Source organism: Theobroma cacao, chromosome 8 (assembly GCF_000208745.1).
Source record: "Theobroma cacao cultivar B97-61/B2 chromosome 8, Criollo_cocoa_genome_V2, whole genome shotgun sequence".
In the NCBI taxonomy this organism is placed as follows: domain Eukaryota; kingdom Viridiplantae; phylum Streptophyta; class Magnoliopsida; order Malvales; family Malvaceae; genus Theobroma; species Theobroma cacao.
Genome location: NC_030857.1, coordinates 17,521,034 through 17,534,971, shown reverse-complemented (window position 1 = coordinate 17,534,971; position 13,938 = coordinate 17,521,034). Strand labels below are relative to the sequence as shown.

The 13,938-nt window shown below is 32.3% G+C and overlaps 1 pseudogene; it reads right to left on the bottom strand.

Annotated features, from left to right (window-relative positions):
* On the bottom strand, positions 920 to 12,604 carry LOC18593036 (annotated as a pseudogene).

Here is a 13,938-nt window from a genome sequence, read left to right as displayed (position 1 = left end):
TCACTGAAGGGAAGCTGCAGCTACTTTAAACCTTCTTGTCATTGATCTGTCAATGGTAGCTCCTTGTTTGGTAAAGGAAGTCGAGGATTGTGCAAGGACAACAGCATAAACCAAGCTTGTAGCCCATATTGAAACTAGCCTTAGAACAGCCTTTGCTTCTTCAACCTCTCTGATGCTGCAAACCTTTCTAGAGATGTTCTGGTATGGAAAACATAACTGAGAAGATTGTTTTCACAACCCAAAGAAAAAGATAGTGGCATGACAAAAGGGAGATACTACATGTCTGTACATTAATATGCAAGATTTATACATGCTTCATTAAACTGAACAAGAACAGGGAATGGCATATCAGTACAACACAAAAAATCGTTTAACAAGATCCTGACATCCATACTTTAAAGTGTTGCTTCATTAGATTACAGTAGAAATATAAATCAAACTTATTTCAGATTCTATAAAAGAGCAAAAAAACAGCAAGCAGCATGAATAATTTTCCTTGAGGAAAGCTTTTGTAAGACAATAAGTATGAATGTTCTTTATTAAAGCTCTCTGTATCCTTTTTTACAGCCCTAATTTCCTCTTCCATATGTGAAATAAAATTAAAAAAAAAACATTTCACTTACTTGACTTGCTTGGAGCTTTCTGATGGCAGAGTCCCATGAGCTTCTTCTTCCACAGCTATTGCTGAAAATGATGTTCTCCAATTCCTAGCTCGAGTGAGCTGGAATTATAAGCAGCCCAACATTCCGATTGCTCCACCAATATCTTATTTTACACGATATCAACATTTTTCAAAACTAAGAAACTATCATGCAGATGGGAATGTAGTATGCAGCAAACGGTACATAAGGGAGCAGCTTTGATGGATGCAAGATCTTTTCTCTTTCACTTAATAAAGTACACTAAACGAGTAGTGAAGTTGTTGTGAGGATACAAAATATAGGACTTTGCCATCATAGAAATGACTTAGGATGTAGTTATTGATGATAATAAAGGACTTGATAAATTACAAGCAGATAAATGCAATAATGAAGATTTATCTTTGTCCCTTGTTATAAATATAAGATTTTGTAAAATACAAGTAGAGAGCCAATTGGATGGCACTGAGTGCAGCAAGTAGCCAATAAAAGTAATCAAGATGTGCCCGATTTAGATTATCTGCAAACCAGCTATCTTGACCATTCCCACCAGTTGCATTCTCAATGGCTGAGATGAGAAAGCTACTCAAGAAGCTTCCAACCCCAAAGATGCTAAGGTAGAGTGAAAGTCCAACACTCCTTAATTCGTTTGGGACCTGATCATAAAAAAATTCTTGAAGACCGACCATGGTGACACGTCAGACAATCCAAACAGAACATAAGAAGGAACCAGCCACCACACACTCATAGGAACCATGGCATCTGGCTTGTCTACCAAACCGTGTTTTTGAGCAGTCATAAGCCTCTGCATCTCAACTAAGGCAGCAATTACAATAGATACAGCAGATAAAAGCATCCCGATTCCAATTCTCTGAAGCATTGTAATTCCAGCCGGTTTCCTAGTAAAGCCTCTCGTCAAAGGAACAAAGATGCGGTCGTATATAGGAATGAAGAGAATACTTGCAAGGCTAGCAAATGATTGCAGCGAAGCAGATGATATTTTAAACTCTGCTGTTATTGATCTGTTCATAGTAGCTCCTTGCTTGACAAAGAAAGTCGAGGATTGTGCAAAGACAACAGCATAAACCAAGCTTGCAAACCATATAGGAACAAGCCTCAGAACAGCCTTTGCTTCTTCAACCTCTCTGATGCTAAATGCCTGTCCATGTTCCTTCAAACCATCGGAAGCAAGCAAGGCTTTGTTGAGGAACCTACCACATAAGAAATTCCAAATTGCCATGTTACAGATATTTTGGTATGGAAAACAAAACTAGAAACTAAGAAGATTATTTTCATAATTTCAGCCAAGTTCAAGTTGAAACATTCCCAATATTGTGGAAGAAGAAAAGGAAACAGCAAGAGCTCCCTGGTAATAACAGGTCATAGTAGAATAGCTCAACCCAGTATGATAAAAGGGAAACAGTTCATGTCTGTACATGTATAAACAAGAATCTGTACATGTTTCAATGGAACAAAGAAAGTACAGGGAATACTTAATACAAACAACATATTATGTTATAAGTGTTGGTATATGCCCTTGAGCTAATTGGATTGGTCAAGAAATATATATATGTATATATATTGTCATTTAATACGTATTTAATCTCATAATTATACGTGATAAAGGTTTTCCTTCATGTTAGTGCAATAATAAGGAGTTATTAAATACTAATTGAATGAAGCCCATGGAACATAAAGCCTTGCAAGAGAATTGTAAAGTTGTTACAGTTATGAGATCACTATACATAAAAACCATGTTCCTAAAATTGTTCCGAGTAATTGTATTGTCAAGACAGGGCATTAACAATACTCAAAGACTGGTACATGTTAAGCTTCCGTACTTGGGAAGTAAGCAATTGATCTCATAGATTGAAGTAAATGGGATACTTGAGGATAACGTGTATGTGCTTGTTAAAGAACAAATTCACTGAACATGACCCACTATGAGAATTCTATTTGGTATTTCACTCAAGTGTCTATGGAAAATGTTCTCATGTGATAGTCGTGCAACTAATCCTTGGACTTGAGACACCAGGTCATCTTGTATGGAGAATGACATGCTTAGATTTCACCCCAACGGGTTTGAAAGTAACCAGATACCTAAATAGAGTGTTTTTTGATATGCCATGAAACATGCGAAGGTGAATGAGTGGTCAAGAGAAGATTCATCACCCCAAGTGATATGAGGAGATGTATCTCACTTGTTCTCAATTCTTGATTAACTTGTATAAAATCTTTGGCCAAAGCATGATGAATTTGAGGAAAGTTAGTTTTCTAAATTCATAAGGTTAGTCATGAATTATGGGAACTAATATGGAATGTTATAAGTAGACACTGAGCCATGCTTAATGACATATCCGAAACATTTGATGAAAGGACCGTATTGCACTGAGAGGCTACACTGAAGGGATTTGTCAAATTCTTTAATTGACTCTCTAACATTTGAGTGGTCATGATGTATTACTAGATGCCGCTCATGATCTATAAATATAAATTAATTATCAAATTGATATATGATTATGATTTATATTTATTGCCAACATGTTAGAAGCCTAATGAGTCACACACATTAAAGGACATGATTGAGATTAAATAAAGATAATTAATTAAATTGGACTTAATTGAAAGAGACCAAAATAAAGTAAGAAATTAATTAAGTTTTCAGAGACTTAATTAAATTAAAATACAATTGTTGTATTTAGGGTTACAAATTAGTTTGGCTATATAAATATATTATATTAGCAAACTAGAATTTTAAAACTAAAAAAAACCCACTTCTCAACTGTTTCATAAAATAAGAAAAAAAATAGTTTTCTTTGCCTGACAAAAATAAAATTCAGTAAGAATTTTTAGTCTTTTTGTTTTAGAAACAATACTTGCTAGCATAAGTAAAAATCCTACCTTTGAGAAGGTCTTATTTAGTCACTGTGTGGATTACTATTAGAAGCCAAACACTTAGGTGGCTAAAGATTTAACAAATCCTAAAGATGAAAAACACAAACATTGATCCTGTAGGATTCGACTGTTTCTCTGATTAAATATTATTTTATTTTTCTGCTGTGTTACTATTTTTAATTATTGATTATTTTCATGTTTGAGCATGAGGTTGAATCCCAGCAGTTGTATCAAAGCCTTTTTTTTTTATGTTTTTCATGTAATAAGTATACTTGATTCTTAGTGATAATCAATAGGATTGATTTGTGTGTTGATTTGGTATATATCAATTTTAAAGGCTTTCTTAGAAATTTATTTTTCTATTTTAATTCAAATCTGAACAACATGTAATTAATTCATTAAAATATCTTTTAAAATGTTTAAGATCATGTTTAGTTGAAGAATTAATGAATGGATTAAAAGGCTTGCGAAGCCAAGTTAAAACCAAATAGTTTTGAAGTGTTTTGGGAACTAATGTACCAATTATTTTTACTAACATTGGGTAAGTGTTTTGAGGAGTTTTCAATTGTTAAAAATTAATTTTATCAAATTAAATTGCTCCATGTTTCAGCTAGACTTGATTTAGTATGAAAAAGGTTCATAAAAATCATGTTTCCAAGTTCCAAAGCAATAAAGATTCAATGCAGAAAATTTTGAATAGCTATGATCAGTTTTGGTGGCTTAATTCTTCATGAATTTTGTGTTTAATTGTTAAACACACTTGCTGAAAATTTTCAGCAACTTTTTCATAAGTTTGACTCATTATTTTTGGAGTTTTAAGAGCACTTAAATATCATATATTTTAATTTTGGGTGATTCATAAAAAAATAAGAAATTGTTTCTGACTTTAAAAACAATTCCTAAAATTAAGGATAGAATTTTAATTTTGGGTGATTCATAAAAAAAAAATAGGAAATTGTTTCTTACTTTAAAAGAAGTTCCTAAAATTAAGGATAGTATTTTGATTTGGAAAATTCATAAGAAATAGTTTCCTACTTTAAAAGAAATTTCTAAAGTTATGTGATAGCATTGAACTTTTCTTAAAATTTTGATTTGACTAGAAATTTCCAAAATTTGTTAAGTCACCATTTAGGTAACTTAAATAACATACAATTTAGGAAACTAATCCATGTTCTAAATGTTAGAAATTAAAATGTTGTCTTAGATATATTTTAGGAAGTTTACCTAAAATAAAATGGTTTCCAAAATTAAAAGGAGTTTTAATTATGGAAAGAATTAAAACGGAAAGTTTTATTTCAATGAATTTCTACTAAGAAATAGAAGTAAAAGGTTCACTTTAAGTGTTTTGAAATTGAGAATTTCTTAAACACTAAATTGAAATAAAACAATACTAAATAATTTGAGTCTTGCACTTTAAGTGAATTAATTGATACTTTTCTCAAATAACACACAAGATCACTATGTGATATCGAGCTTGCATTTATTTCTATGCTTTTGATTATGATTATAAAGCATGAGGATGATTATAGACTTAAACCTTAAAAGATTAGGTCATGGATGGTTAAATTTTATTTCTCTTGGTATTTATTTTAAAATACGATCTGTGCACCTTGCCTTATCTTTATTTTCTCTGGGTTGTAAAATTCTTTTCTCACCTAACTCCCCTCCAATGTAACTCGAGATTTCTTGATTATAAAATGTAATTAGTTACATCAAAGTGTAAAACTAGGGTTAGATAGAAAAATTTTTGTAATTTGAAGATGGAGATCCAAAGGCGCCATGGAGATTCAAGGAGCTTACAAGCAAAGCTTGAAGATGATGTTTGTGTGAATCCCTCAGGAATTTGACCAATTAATTTCCTTAATGGCTCGAGGAAATTAGAATTAGTAAAGCCTATAATCATCCTAGTAGTTGGCATGAGATAGACTTATTTTCAATATATATATATATATATATATATATATATATATATATATNTAATTAATGAATTAATAAATAAAAATCCCTCATTAATATATTGAGTCAAAAAGTTACCTTCCACCATATAACAAGATAACCAGGTTGCTCTTTTAATTGGAGGATTGTTGAGTCACTCAAGGCCAAAGTTTTACACGAGTACGTTTAAGTTATTGGTCTTACTCAACTAGTACCATGTTGTTCGGATGTGTCACACATGACCACATAGTATTAGAGGCATAGTTAGGCAAAATATATATGATATATTTAGACAAAGAGTTGTCACCTAACTGATCTAGGAGTTGTATAAGATACAATTGATAAGCTAAGTTATCTACCTAATTAGTTTCATTATGGCTTGTTAAGTCAGTCAAGGTCATGGTGGGATAAAAAAGTCCTAGCTCAATAAGAAGTTTAAAGGTTAAATTTATCAAAATAGTAGAGAAGAGCTATTTTTTTGATAAAATATTGAGACTAATCATATAAGATTCTAAAACCTTGTCTTTATGATTATATAATTTGCGTTAATGAATAATCATATATGTTGATTTATATAGGATATAAATCTATCATGGCGAATAGTTTGTCACTTAGAAGCATACTTGATGCAAACAAGTTGACAGGCCCAAATTTCATTGACTGGTTTCGCAATATCAAGATTGTCTTGAAACAAGAGAAAAAGGCTTATGTCCCAAATGGTCTTATTCCAGAGGTACCTAGCGATGATGCTACAAATGAGGAAAATGAGGCTTATAGAGTTTATATGGATGATCTCGATCAAGCCATATGTGTGATGTTGGCTAGTATAGCTCCAGATCTTCAAAAGCAACATGAAGCTATGAATGCTCAAGATATTATCCTAAACTTTAGAGAAATGTTCGATAAGGAAAGTCGTACATAGAGATTCGACATTTCAAGGGAATTGTTCCGATATAAGATGTTTGAGGGAAGCCCAGTAAGGTCTCATGTGCTTAAGATGATAGGATATATCACTCAACTTGAGCAGTTAAGTTAGGTTATGGATCACGATTTGAGCATAGATCTTATACTTTCTTCGCTACTAGAGAGCTATTCACAGTTTGTGTTGAACTTCAACATGAATAAGATTGAGGTAACCCTTTTAGGCTTATTGAATATGCTCACACCGGCTGAGAACACTATTGCGAAGTATGAGCCTTCAGTTCACCTTATCTCTTCTAAGAAAAAGAAAATTTTCTAAGAAAGCCAAGGATGAAAAGGCATCAACTTCAAAAGGTATAAAACCTACTAGAAGAGTGAAGAAGGATAAGGACAATGACAAATGCCATTTCTATGGCAAACTAGGGCATTGGAGGCACAATTGCAAAGATTATCTTGAATCCATCAAAAGGAAGAAACAAAAGGAAGCTTCCACATCAAGTATGAATCATATGATGATTTATTTTTCACTACTTGGCATATGATACCTTACTCTTTATTAATGGTTTTAATATGTATGACATCTTGAAGGAACTAATGACAAGGAGCAATGAAGAATAGGATCATGAAAAGGACAACCTTAATTGATGGTGATCAAGCTTGTAGACCTAGATTAGAACATTGTGGAATAATAAATAATTTTAGAACATTGAATGTTTTCATGGCATGATTGTCAAAATGAGATGTTTTTGGTTTTGGACTTATGGCTAAATATTTATTTTATGTTTAGGAAACATAGATTTATATTTTGCTAGCATGAGATGCTTAGCTTATATATATATATATATATTTACATTACATCTCATTTTATTTTGGAATTGTTCTAAATTATTTATTCTTAAAGTATAACCTTGCATATATGACAATCAAAATTAAGTCATAATGATAAGATTATTGTGATATTATTTTTTTTATTATAAATAAAAAAAAAATTAATGAGTTGACTTAGATAAAATTGAGTCAAAACTCAATGAATTCGTAATAGGATTATAAACATATTTAGTCAATGAGCATTCTTAATGAAATCTTGGATCTAAATTAAGATTGCTTAGAACTAAATAGCAATTGATTATCGTATTGAATTCATAAAAGATGAATTACAAAGCATTCCAAACCCAATTAATCACATGAACTAACCCTTGATAGGATTTCATTCCATAACCAATGATGAATGACTAATGACATATTAGTATACATAAAAGTTATGGATATAACACGCCAAAGAAAAGTAAACAAGTTTACTTGGTAAGATTTCTATACATGATAGAAATAGTGGGAGCTAATGACACTTTAAAAGTCAAAGGTTATGAAATTATGAAATCCAATAGATAAGATCTATGCATAAAAATTGATTTCATGAGATGCATAAAGATGCATAATTCATGAGATGAATCCATTAAATACAAACCATTGTAGGATGCATATTGATGCACTACTCATGTAAGATGAGTCTACTAAATAATATAACATGAATGATTGGATAATAATCTCTATTCATTGTAATAAATTCAAAATAGTTGAATACATTGAATAAGATAAACATATTTTGTGCGCATCACAAGGTTAGTGGGAGTAAGATAAGTTACTCATTAAAAGTGTATAAGATACATTTTTTTTTTTTATAATTGGGGAAGGGGGGATTCAAACCCTGCTTTTTAGGCGGAGGGATTCGAACCTTGCTTTTTAGGTAGAGTATTATGCACCAACCAATGAGACAAATATTCGGGTGCATGTATAAGATACATTTACCAGTATAAGAAAAACAAAATGGGACTAAAGAGTTAGAGCCTAAAAAGGGATTCAACAAAAGAATTTAGGATTACATGTTAAAGGAACTTAACATAGAGAGAATCCTAAATGTTAAAAGTGATATAAAGTCATGATTGAGTAGTTATATTGGACCAGTTCCAAAAATAAGAGATAACTGCATAATTATATCTATAATCGGATACAAATCGTTTGTTTAGGCTACAAAAGAAGAGATATTTGGATCATTGGTTTAATGAATTAATAAATGATTCTGAGTTGTTAAAGTAACAACAAAAGCCATAATAATGGAATCAAGGTCTCATTGTGATCTAAATTAGTATTTCGATTATGACAATGGCGATTGTCAAACATATAAATTAACATATTCTCAAATATTGTAATTTGAGTTGTCCTAGTAGAGACACAATTGCTAAGTGAAAAAGTTTGATATTAGATACGTTAGCAATTAACGCAAGTGCAAGTGAGAGATTGTTGGTAGATGCCCTTGAGTCAATTAGATTAGTCAAGAAATATATATATATATTGTCATTTAATGCATATGTAATCGCATAATTATATGTGATAGAGGTTTTTCTTCAAGTTAGTGCAATAATAAAGAGTTATTAAGTACTAATTGGATGAAGTCTATGGAACATAAAGGCCTTATAAGAGAATTGTAAAGTTGTTACAATTATGAGATCACTATGCATTAAAGCCATGTTCCTAAAATCGTTCCTAGTCATTGTATTGTCAAGATAGGGCATTGACAATGCTCAAAGATTGGTACATGTTAAGCCTCCTTACTTGGGAAGTAAGCAATTGATCTTATAGATTGAAGTATATGGGATAATTGAGGATAACGTATAGATACTTGTTAAAGAACAAGTTTACTGAACACGACCCGCTATGAGAACTCCATTTGGTATTTCACTCAAGTGTCTATGAAAAATGTTCTCATGTGATAGTCATGCAACTAGTCCTTGGACTTGAGACACTATGTCATCTTGTATGGAGAATGACATATTTTGATTTCACCCTTACGGGTTTGAAAGCATCTAGATGCCTAAACAGGGTGCTTTTGGGTATGTCATGAAGCATGCGAAGGTGAATGAGTGGTCAACAGAGGATTCATCACCCCAAGTGATATGAGGGGATGTATCTCACTTGTTCTCAATTCTTGATTAGCTTGTATAAAGTCTTTGGCCAAAGCATGATGAATTTGAGGAAAGTTAGTTTTCTAAATTCATAAGGTTAGTCATGAATTATGAGAACTAATATGAAATGTTACAAGTAGACACTGAGTCATGCTTAATGACATATCTAGGATATTTGATGAAAATACCGTATTGCACTGAGAGGCTTATCACTGAAGGGTTTTATCAAATTCTTTAATTGACTCTCTAACATTTGAGTGGTCATGATGTATTGCTAGATGCCGCTTATGATCTATAAATATAAATTAATTATCAAATTGATATATGATTATGATTTATATTTATTGTCAGTATGTTTGAAGTTTAATGGGTTACACACATTAAGTGACATGATTGAGATTAAATAAAGATAATTAATTAAGTTGGACTTAATTGAAAAAGACCAGAATAAAGTAAGAAATTAATTAAGTTTTTAGAGACTTAATTAAATTAAAATACATTTGTTGTATTTAGGGTTACAAATTAGTTTGGCTATATAAATATAATATATTAGCAAACTAGAATTTTAAGCCTAAAACAAACCTACTTCTCAGCTGTTTCATAAAATAAGAAAAGAAAAATAATTTTTTTTGTCTGACAAAAATAAGATTCAGCAAGAATTTTTGATCCTTTTGTTTTAGAAACAATACTTGTTAGCACAAGTAAAAATCCTACATTTGAAAAAATCTTATTCAGTCACTGTGTGGATTACTGTTAGAGGCCAAACACTTGAGTGGCTAAAGATTTGACAAATCCTAAAGATAAAAAACACAAACATTGATCCTGTAGGATTTGACTGTTTCTCTGATTAAACATTATTTTATTTTTCCGTTGCGTTACTATTTTTAATTATTGATTATTTTCATATTTGAGTATGAGGTCGAATCCCAACAATAAGATCCGAACATCCACATGACAATGTGCCAAGGAAGATTGCCTTGGTTAAATGATGCCAGACATAAATCAAACTTATTTCAGATGCTACATAAAATAATTAGAGATCAGAATGAATCATTTTCCACTAATATCAATTTGTTACCCTCATGTAAGCTTTCATAAGGCATCATATATTATTGTTCTTTTGACATTCATTGAAGTAAGGAAGAGAAACTTTTATACTTGAATTGGTTGGAACTTTCAGTTGGCAGATTTCCATGCACTTCTTCTTCTACAGCTATTGCCGAAGATGCTTTATTCCAATTCCTAGCTGCTAAAATGTACACCTCACCAATTCTCACAAACGGATTTTTCTTGTCACCTTTGACACTAAAACGATAAGTCGTTGTCCCACACAAGAAAACAACCAGTGCAACTGCCATCATAACACAGGGAATCCCAAATCCAAGAACCCAACTAAGATTGTCTTGGATGTAGTTTAAAACCCAATGTGTTATAAACATGGCAGTACACAAACAAAAATACCACCAATTAAAGAATGAACTCTTGGCTTTGCACTCCTCTGGGTCTTGAGTATCAAATTGATCTGCACCAAAAGCTTGAACACATGGCTTTTGTCCACCTTGTCCGAGTGCTACTACAAAGAGTGCGAAGAAGAATAGTATCTCTTGAAACTGAGAGGAGCATAATGCAAAGTTATCAGTATTTTGGCAGCCAGAAGGATTGACAGAAGGAAGAGTAGCTGTGACAGTCAACAAGCTTAGCCCCTGTAAATTATTCCAAAAAGTAAAAAAAAACTTCAAATAGTATTCCCACAATTAATAAAAATAATAAAATAAATAAATGAAACCTGACCGCTTACTCAAATCTCCAGCCTTTACTGAATTTTCATTTGTCGAAAGTTGGAACTCTGCTCTAGCAACAGATTGTTCCAGTACAAGTAGATAAAGTTTTATATTTGCTTAAGCTTGTCTTAAGCTTGAATTGATTCTCAAAATTCCTGTTTAAGCATTACTAACAAGCAACCTCACTAGTTTGCCATTGGGTTAGCTCATTTATTATGACTAAAGAGTTTAAGAGAACTTGAGGCAACCCCTCTGAACTCAAGCCTAAAATTCACATTTTCCTTTCCTAAGATGGATAAAATGTATTTTATAATACAAAAGAACAAGTTACACAACCTACCCTGCTCAAAACATTCCATTGGAACAAGCAGTGTGTATGGTTAAATGTATATGAATGTTAACTGTAGGTCAGTATTTCTGTTTAGCAATTTCTTCAGGGTTCTCAAAGAATCCAAATTCGGAATAGAGGAGCACTGTTTACTTGCTTCTTATATGCACATACCCTTTCAGCTTTTCCTTCATCATTCTAAACCTTTTCATCCCATCACATTTCTGGTTGAAATTTGAAAAAATGGAAAGGAATTTTGAATAAATTACCAATACGTAAAGAAGAGAAGCGACAATAATGGTGCGGTATCGGCCGAGGAAAGAATCAGCAACGAATCCCCCCAAGAGTGGCAAAAGCATTGCCGTTCCAGACCAAGCGTTGACTTGCTCTGCTGCAGCGGCAGTGGACTGGCCCAGAGGTCCCGTTAAGTAACTGATGAGGTTGGACTCGATTCCGAAATACGCAAACCTCTCAGCGACTTCGATGCCTGCACAAATTTTGGAAGGTATATACACATATTTGACTCATTTACAATTTCTTGAGTGATTAGAAAAGGTTGATTGAGTGGAAAACGCACCTATGATAAAAGACGCGGACCTCCAGCCGCCGGACTTGGCCCTGGCGACAGGGCGGCCATTGCAACCAACGTAGCCGTCTATGGTGTCTTGCTCTAAGAGTGGAGTTTCGGCGCCGGAGAGAACGGAGATTGACATATGTTTTGGCGGTAAAAACAAGAGTCCACACTTCCAAGTCCCCGTTACTAAGAGACATAGAGCAGTTTGTTAGTTGTCATTGGAGTGGCTCAATTGGTTAATCGTCCAGCCGAGTTACAAGCCATAACTAACTTTAGCATTGTATTACTGCTGCTCTATACCAAGCTTTTCAATTATTTTAGTATTATTGTTATTATTATTATATATTAAAGTAAGGTATTGTAGCTAGTTGGGCGGTTTCAGAGGTCGATAGTCTTTTGGAGGGAGGGAAAGGGGAGAAGGGAAGAAGAGAGAAAGAGAATCGGAGAAGAAGAGTGAGGACGGGAGGCGGCGGTGGGAAGGGGTGGGCGACCACCGAGGGCAGAATCAGTGGTGGCAGATAAAAAGGAAGGAAAGAAACTGAGGCGAGCGAGTAGGGGATAAGACTGAGTGTGTGACAGAAGATATTTTAGCGCAAGTTGAAGGAAAATGGCGAACAGAAGAAAAAGACAAAGAAAATAACATAAAAAAAAGTAAAAGGATAGATTTAAAAATAATTGGGTGATTACGTCTATCTTGTCATCCTCTTAATAATGTGTAATAATATTATAATTTATATTTTGTTATAAAATAAATATAAAAAACAACTATAAGAAAAAGATAAAAAAAATATTTGAAGAGAAAAAAAATATTTAAAAAAAGTAAAACAATTTTATTCAAGTATGTATTCATAAATGAAGTGAGAGAACTATTTATAGGTTAACAATATCTTGAATCATAGTCTTAATCTAATTCTATCTAAGAGTTCAAATCATATTACATTTCTTGTATCTTACTTATTGGACTATTTGACTTGATCTGCACTTCTTGGGTTATAATATAATGAGCATTCACATATTTGTTCATAACACTCCCTTTGAATGTCCATTGTATTAAGAATATGCCTCGTTAAAACTTTACAAGGAAAAAACCTCATGAAAAAAAATATGAGTGAAGGAAGACGAGTATATAATCTTTTCAAGAATACGCTTTTGAAATATTGTCTCATTAAAAACCTTATCAAGAAAAACCCAATAGGAAAAACCTTGATGAAGGAAAATAGTACAGTGCGTATTTTACTATCCCTGATGAGTGCATTATAAAGATTTTTAAAATGATGCATTCTAATTTTTTGTACCAACTTTTCAAATGTTGCAGTAAGAAAGGCTTAAGTGAATAAATTTGTTAGATTATCACTTGATTGAATTTGTTGAACACTTAATTCATCTTTTTCTTGGAGATCATAAGTGAAGAATTTTTGTGAACTATGTATTTTGTTCTATTGCCTTTAATGTATCATTCCTTTAACTGTGCTATGCAAGCAGTATTGTTTTCATATAACGTTATTGAAATTTCCTTCTTGGTTGACAAGCCACACGTTTCTCGAATATGTTGAGTTATAGATCTTAACCAGATACATTCACGACTTGCTCATGAGTTGCTAAAATTTTTGCATGGTTAGAAGAAGTAATAACTATAGCTTGTTTTATAAAACACTATGAAATAATTTGTTTTATAAAACACTATGAAATAGTCATACTTCCACATATGAATAAGAAACCTATCTAAAATTGAGCTTTATGTGGATCAGATAAATATCCCGTATCTGCATAACCAATTAAATTTTATTTTGATACATTTGAATAATATAAACCTATATCCATTGTTCTTCGGAGATATCGAACTATATGTTTAATTCTATTCTAATATCTTAGAGTTGGAGAATAACTATATTTTGCTAATAAATTC